Below are 7992 nucleotides of genomic sequence, written 5' to 3' on the forward strand. Positions count from 1 at the left end.
TAATCCTTATCCTTTTGACCCATACACAAAGAAAATTATTCCAGGAAACCAATGGTAACCACTCCTTTATAATCTCTGTATTATATCTACTACAGAGGTTGCAAAGTCAGTAAAATGAGAAGAGCTCTTACCATGCCTGTTATAAATTAACAAAGGCTTTTAATCTTGGTAACTTTTTATTGCTAGACAAGGAGCATATGGCAGAAAACATACAACAAACAACGAAACCAGGATGAACCAGACCAAAAAAAAAAAAAAATAGAGCAAGCATGTCCTTTTAAAAAACAATTATCTAGAGCTCCCTTGGAATGGCCATATACATCCCCAGCCCAGCCGCTTTCATCTCCTCCGCTGCATTTAGGTTATGAAAGGATTTAGTCTCCCAAGAAAAGAATTTGAGACACAAGGAAGGCAGGGCAATTTTAAATTAAACAGCATGACTATGGTAACATCTGCAATAGATTGGATGCCCTAAACACAGTGCAGGAGAGATCTGTTGCCTTATCTACGGTTTGGTAAATAATTTCTCCTACCTCAAGGGTCATTACATCTTCAGCTCTTTCTGTCATTTGTGATTCCACTGAGAGGCTGAAGAATAAAGTCTCTACAGGTGCTTATGGTGCAAGTGAGCAGCTATAAATAACATCCCAGCGTTCGGCTGCGCGGGATATAAAAACCTCATTCGCTTCCTGACGTCCCTTCATTAGACACCAACTTTCAGCCCTACAGATCTCAGCATCTCCTGACATCAAATTTGGCAAGTGGTCACTAAGCAGAAATATGAGCCATTAGGGAAAAGGTTTTCTTTCACCCCACGTCCCCAAAGCTCCACAGTGCTCTCCTGAGAGAAATGGGATCTGGGATGGGGGGAAATCCTGCCAAGTGGCACATTCCCAAACTGGTGATTCAGCACAAAAACCTTCCTCTTCAGTCCTAGAGTCTGAACCCATTAGGTGGGGGATAACATCCCACGAGAAGGGAGCAGATCCCCAGTGTGGGGATGCACTCACATCTCTCCCCAGCTGCTGCCAGCTGCTGCCAGCACGAAATTCCCTCAGAACCACCCTGAGCTGCCCTGGAATGGGGCAGCTACAGCTCCATTGCAGGCTGAGGTGTGTGAAAATAACCCCCTCAGTCTGTGGCTGGAGACTGTTTCTATTACTGGGGATGAGATTTAAGACTGGGGCTGGTGCAGCAGCACCTCCCTGCTGGTCCCCAGGGAGACACGGGCTCAGCACTGCCTGTGGAAGGTACCGGCACAAAGAGGAGCTCAAGTACGAGGGCTGTGAGGGAAGCTCATTGTATGGGTGCTGGTTTTTCGATAGTGTCAAAAATTCTCTTAATTAAAGAGAAGAGGGAAAATCAAAATTTCATGTACCAGGTATTAAAACTAAAAGAGCAGAGGAGAAGGTGAAGGGGCACTTAGATCAGGCAGGCAGAGCTAGACACGTAAGCGATGCACACAGGACCTCATGGGACAAGGTTAGGACAGAAGTGACAGCTGGTCTGAAGAAATAGCATTTTAAGATCCAAAACCCTGTCAGGAAAACCCAACCGCGCGGCTGATAGAGAAGTTCAATAAAAAATGGGCAGGCAGGAAGAGGACACAAGGTACATAAATACATGCTTATTCAATAAAGCAAGAAATGGAACAGCAAAATTGAGCAAACAAGGCTGCCCGGTGGCAGGAGACAGCCTGATTTATTTGCCTTGCTGAAACACGGCAGCGTGGAAAACACAGCGGGGAAACTGTGTTGTCTCGGTAGGAATTATTCAGCAAAGGAGGGTTTAGGTCATGGCTGGAGCACCACAAAGAGCCTCTGGAAGCCAAGTTTCCACAGGAAGAAAAATCACACCGACGATGCATAATTGATGCAGACGTACCAGGAGCGTTGAATGCTCTGGGGACGGAGAGGAAAATTATTTAAAACAAAAAGAAAAATCAACAAACAGTTAATAATAAAGCAGTAGTGACTTCTAATTACCTGTACGCAACTGATTACAGCCCATGCCACAGTGACAAGCTGTTTCTTAGCAACTCAGAGGCGGCTTTTGGAAGGGCTCCTTCCAGGGAGGGAAGCTCCCATCTCCAGAGGAACAAAGTCCAGCAGTAAACTCTGCCTAGACCATCTGGTTTTAGGGGCTGTGGGGCATTGTAGTGAAGTATTTTATCTCCTATAGGAAGAGAGCACACACCAAAAAAAAAAAGCCCACAACTATTTGGGAACATGGACAGGAATCAAGCAGTCCTGTAAAGGAGGATATTCAAACCCTGGACTTGGCATGGGGGACACCCAGGAGTTTCTGGTAGAAGGGAGGTGCAGAATCTCCTGAGTCAGCAGCACAGGGGAAAGCAGACTCTCAGGGTCAGATGGCTTCACCCAAAAGCTCTGCAAGGAGAGAGCAATTGAGCCTCTAGCACGGAGATCCCTTCCCATTCACATCAGGTGTCCCCCTTCTTTAGGAAATGCTCAAGACAAATCCATTTCCCCGTCACGACTTTTTTTAACTCACTGAGGAAGTCGATTATTTTGAGAAGTCAGTAAGTTACCTCGGTGAACAACATATTTCTGTAGAGAAAACTGCACCTTTCCACATACAGATCTGAAAAATAATAAGGGAAACACATATTAATCATATGATATTTGAAAACTTCTCAGGAAAAGGCACTGCTAAGGGTTTGTTGATGAGCTGAAGTGTCCAGGAGAGAGGGAATATTTCCATGGCTCAAGAATTGGTTAAGATACAGGCGTAGGTGGTTAATTTTTAAGAGGATCAAAGAACTGCATCACCATTGATGTTTAATAAATTAATGAGCTGGAAAAGCACACAAAGAATAAATGTCAAATACCAGAGAGAAGCTAGGAAAACTCCAGGGGCTCAGGAAATCTGCATGAGCAGACACACAGAAAAATAAACACACCCAGAGCACGATGCAGCCCTACTGCATAGACATGAGGATTTAAATTCACTGGAAATTGTTTCCAATAATAATTAATAGTGAAAAAGAACAAAATTAACTGGAGCTGCCTACAACAGCCCTGCCAAAACTTTTCTCTGTGGAGTGCTGGCTGGGAGAGTGGCTGGAAGGAGCAGTGTTCCCATGTTCAGTGACATCAGACCCCACCTCTGACACAACCTCAGTGCCACTGAAATCCCAGGAGGGGCGAGTTGTGGATTTCAGTGAGGGCCCCATCTGAGTCCTATATCTCAGACTGATGGCAAAAATTCAAAGCATAACCAAAAAAAAACCACCAAAAAGAAGTAGTCTGGGCCTGATTAACTCCCAGAGTAACTGAATATACTGGATGTAAATTGACACTTTCCTCCAGGGAGAGAAACTTGAGATGTCTTCTTCATAAAGAGGAAAAGGAAACAAAATTTTTAAAATCAAGAATGTAGATGGCCAGAATTTAAAAAGTGATGGAAAGATAAGCTGGGGGACAAAAAAAGTTGCATGAAACGTGCTGTAATTGCCTCACAACAAGTCAATGTCCAGTAAGACTTTACCCATGGTGGGATTTGCACGAGGATCTACACAGGATCCCCAGTCTCATTCCTTTTTACCCTTCCTCATCTAAATGTTCCAAGTATAAAATTTGATAAGCAGGTCGCTGTACTGCTGCATTCAGGAGTAACCTTTCTCACACAGCAGTGCTCTGACGTGCATTGCAATGCAAATATTCTCATGAAAGATGCTTTAATAAACCGCTCTATTAAAAATAATCTGCCAGCAGAGGAGTATCGACTGTGCAAATATGATATTGGAGAGCTGGGAGAAAGTAAATATGAGAACAAGTAAACGTTATTTGGTCAGGAGGGGGCAAACCCCAAAAGCCCTAGAAATAAGTAAAATTGTTTATTTGTTTAAAACATAAGGCAAAAATATTTAGCCACGTGCTGAGTCAGTGGGATCTGGGAGGTCCTCAGCCAAGTCCCTTCTGCTAAGAACAAGCTCCTGCCAGGCAAACAGGGATTGTGCTTCCTCCTGTTGTCCCCAAAGTGACAACAATATCCTCAACTGATGTTACTGCACAAAGCTAATATTAAATGCTCTCAAATATGATTAACAGAATGCAACTTACATTAAATGACCAGAAAGCTGTCAGTTTTGGTTTTCAGTCCTAGGCTTTCTCATGAGTTCCTAACTCAAAAGGAAAACATTGTGGCTATTAAATAAGCAAAGATTGATTTATTACACAACATTCAGAAATGTTTTCTTTGAAGCATTAACAGGATTTTTAAATGCATTAACAGGTCAAATAGTTCCAACTTTTTCTTTGGTTGGAATGTTAAAAACACTCAATTGACAATATCCAGGGCAGTTTTGCAAGGGCATAAGCAGGAGATTTGGAGCAGTTGTGTTCCTCTTAATTTACTTAACCTTTTTTTTGTTGTTGTTAAATTAAGAGGTTTAATATTCTGCATTGAACCAACTATCCCATTCGCTTTTGTTAGGGAAAAGCAGGGCTAGGACCATGACACCTTCCGGACTCCCCGTTCCCGGATGCAGACCCGCCTCGCAGACGCTGCACATGGAATCTGGGGGGGGTGGAATGGCACATCTGGCAGAGGTCCAAGCACCATACCCAGGGAGCAAACAGACTGCTGCAAGAATTCCAATCAAAGCATCGCTCAGGCTTCGCAATGTGCAGACACGTTTCTCAGCCACAAATGCTCCTGTTGACAGTTACCCAACTTTGTAATTAATGACAGGGAATACTTTGTGCTCCAGGTGCAGTTCCACCGAAGGGATCCCCTGCATCTCACCCACGCTAACTCAGCTGCTGCTGCAGGAGGGGCTGTGACGGCGAAATGGATTTTCATGGAGTCCCGGGAGTGGGACTCCAGGTCCCAGCAGGAGCAGGGGTTCCATCCAGCCGTCTGGGTGCTGAGAGCTGCAGTGTCCCGTTCTCTAAAGTGCCACTGAGCCACTTTCTCTCTCAGAAGAGCTCCCAGGCTTCAAAGCAACAACACACATTCAAGCATCACTTCAGCACATATTCGAGTGCTTTGCTGGAGCTGCAGCGCTCGAGCTCTGGCTGCCCAATTCCTTTTGCTGCCAAGCCCTCTGCTCCTCACCAAGCAGGAGAGCTGGTGTGGGCACAGGAGGCAAGGGCTGGGGGATCAGCATCCCACCCACCCTGCCCCTTCCCTGCTGGATAGCCACTGACACGGATACACAAATAACTGGTAACATTAAGGCACTGGGGAGGAGGGTATTTTGTAAAGCAGAACGCAGGCTGCTTAAATAATGAATTAAGAGGCATCAAAAATGCGTATGTAAAAGGACAGAGGGGGAAGGTTTGATATTTTAGACTATGCTAGACCACAATGAATAAATTATAAGAAAGGCTGAATACTTTACTAAGTATAAAGATGTCTAGCAAAAGAAAAGTTCTTACTCTTCTCATCCCCCACTGGGTCCCAAATGATGACAGAGCTGAGAGGGCTCAGCTGGTCTGTGAGGGTTTTTTTCCATGTACATTTTCATCTGGACTGAGGCATTTTTATTTAACAGCATCCACCCCGTCTTTAAGCCTTTCACACCAGAGACAGCCTCGCTTATTTTTCTGACGCCGCTGAAGTTCTCCCAGTCATAACAAACTAAGAACACCCAGTCAGTTTGACAAAGATGAAGTGATAGGTAGGAGGCACATTTCATTACGCTATCAAGGCTCTGGCGCGGTAATTGGTGAGGAAACAATTCGGAGCTGTCAGCTCGGCACACACGCCTTTGTGCTGATGGATGCTCAGAGTCCTTGATGGGGTATTGAATGATGTCCAATGTGGTCACCACTGCCCTCTTACTGGTGCCAGGATCCTCACAGAGCCCTGACCAGAGTGACCATCCCTCCTCACCCCGGGCACAGCCGCCTCCTGCACGTCCCAAGCACTAGGGCAGGTTACCACACCTGACACATCACCATGATGAGCATTTTAATTACCTCCAAGATGCAAAAAAATCAAATGCCAAACAGGGATAACACCTGCTGTGGTCTCCACCAGAGCTGCCCACACTTCACTGAGTGTTCAGGATCTGTCCAAGTTCCTCACCTGACACAGATCTGTGGAGAATGGCAGAGAGATGCCAAGTTGTACCACTTGGTTATTGACCTTCACTGTCCTCACCCTGAACCACTGAAAGCAAAATGATAGTTCTGAGGTTTCTTCACACATGGGGACACCAAAGAGCCCTGATTCAACCCAATTCAACCATCAAAGCTGAGGATGGATGTATTGCTCTTGCATCACATCTGCCCTCCTTCAGTGATTCCATCATATTGCAAAACTCACCTGCTTTCCACCCTTCTTGCACGACAGTTCAAACAATTACTACCCTATATTAACATTTAAAGCTTATTTTTAGTTTGCTCAGCTGTTGAAAGCTGTGGATCAGATGTGAGGCAGGGTAATCATCTCCACTGGCTTTAACCAATGTGCCAGACACCACAGCCCTCCCTGAGTCTGCTCAAAGCTTTCCAAACCTGCAAAGTCAATCAACACCCTTTTTAGAGACCAACTGTGGAATTAGCTTGGAAAGGGGGAAATATATAAAACCAACCTATTTTACTTTAAAAAACAAATGTCCTCATGGTAATTGCTTTTTTTTTTTTATAAACAGAATAACAACTCCACCATTTTCCAGTATTTTCTAACTGTTTTCCAAGTGTCAGTGGTTTATATTTTCACGACACCAGGTGCATATGCACACACACACACCCCCACAGTGCACTACATGGGACAAGTAATTAGGCAGAGGAAGGTGCAGGATATATGGCATGCCTGGGTAATGTGCTGCCTAAGTGGAAATCAAGATTTTGCAGCAAAACAGGAATTTCATTAACTACTAAACAGTGACAATTCACTAAAAAGTGTTTTTAGAACAAAATGAGAAGCAGCTTTTTGCAACAAAAGATTAACTGAAAATTTTTACTGAACTGAAAAATAAACTGAAATTATTTTCCAACACCAATTAAGTTGCTTAAAGAAAACCTGGAGAAAAATATACCAATATTACAGCATCTGAATCATCCTGGGCTAAAAGCTAAAATCTCCCTGGATTAATTTCTTTTGCAGGTATTTCCTTCTGCAAACAGGAAGGTGGAAAACAAAATCGTGACTGCAGGAGCAGTTGCTTAGTTGTGCTCCTCTGTGAGCGGCTTCTGCATCTGAAATGAGATTCCCCTCGAACGTTGGAAAGGGCTCTAGTGACACCTACTGCACTCTGCCACAATAGGTAGGGAACGCTCGCCTGCCTTACCTGGAAATCGGGTGTCCCTCCGAGAGGCAAAAGGCATTTCCAGTCTGCAGAGACCCCTGGGACCAGCAGGACACCGGGCTGTCACCTCCCAGCAGGGTACTGGGTGCCAGCGGGCTCTCCTGAAGGATTCGCTGGCACAGCCACGGCACTGCCAAGGGAGCACGTGAGCACAGAAAGCAAATTTCAAGTGCTGACCTGGCGTTAACCAGCATGGAACCAGAGAATTATTTAGGTTAGAAAAGGCCTTTTAGGTCACTGAGTCCAACCATTAACCCAGCACTGCCAAGGCCACCACTAAAACGTCTCCAAGTGTCACATCTACGCATCTTTTAAATACCCCCAGGGATGGTGACTCCACTCCTGAGCAGGCTGTGCCAGTGCTTGACAACTATTTAGGTGAAGAAATTTTCCCTAATATCCAATATAAACCTCTTCTGCTGCAACTTGAGGCCATTTCCTCTCATCCTGGGAGCAGAGCCTGACTCCCACCTGGCTCCCCTCTCCCATCGGGGAGTTGCTGAAAGCCAGAAGGTCCCCCCTGAGCCCCCTTTTCCCCAGGCTGTACCAGTGATGTCTGGTTTGGTAAGAGTTCATTTTTTCCCATATGTTGTCTTTACTGAGAGAATTTTGTATTCAACAGCAACATTATTATCAGGACAAACTGGAAAATAACGGATGCATGCTGAACTTTTGCTTTTCAAATCACGATTGAACGTCATCTTTTCTTC

At 44.9% G+C, this 7992-nt stretch overlaps 1 long non-coding RNA gene across 4 annotated transcripts; it reads right to left on the minus strand.

Annotated features, from left to right (window-relative positions):
• Nucleotides 1-1678: 1678 nt before the first annotated feature.
• LOC113945949 lies at nt 1679-2999 on the minus strand. Of its 4 annotated transcripts, none has more exons than XR_003527227.1 (4): nt 2924-2999; nt 2628-2817; nt 1986-2175; nt 1679-1901 (listed from the first exon to the last, which is right to left on the minus strand). It is a non-coding gene; the product is annotated as an uncharacterized LOC113945949 (long non-coding RNA). The 4 variants fall into 4 exon arrangements; XR_003527228.1 differs by having other exon boundaries at nt 2552-2817; XR_003527229.1 differs by lacking the exon at nt 2628-2817 and adding an exon at nt 2552-2604 and having other exon boundaries at nt 2924-2992.
• Nucleotides 3000-7992: the final 4993 nt, after the last annotated feature.

This window comes from Corapipo altera, unplaced genomic scaffold, assembly GCF_003945725.1.
Source record: "Corapipo altera isolate COAL_440 unplaced genomic scaffold, ASM394572v1 55, whole genome shotgun sequence".
In the NCBI taxonomy this organism is placed as follows: domain Eukaryota; kingdom Metazoa; phylum Chordata; class Aves; order Passeriformes; family Pipridae; genus Corapipo; species Corapipo altera.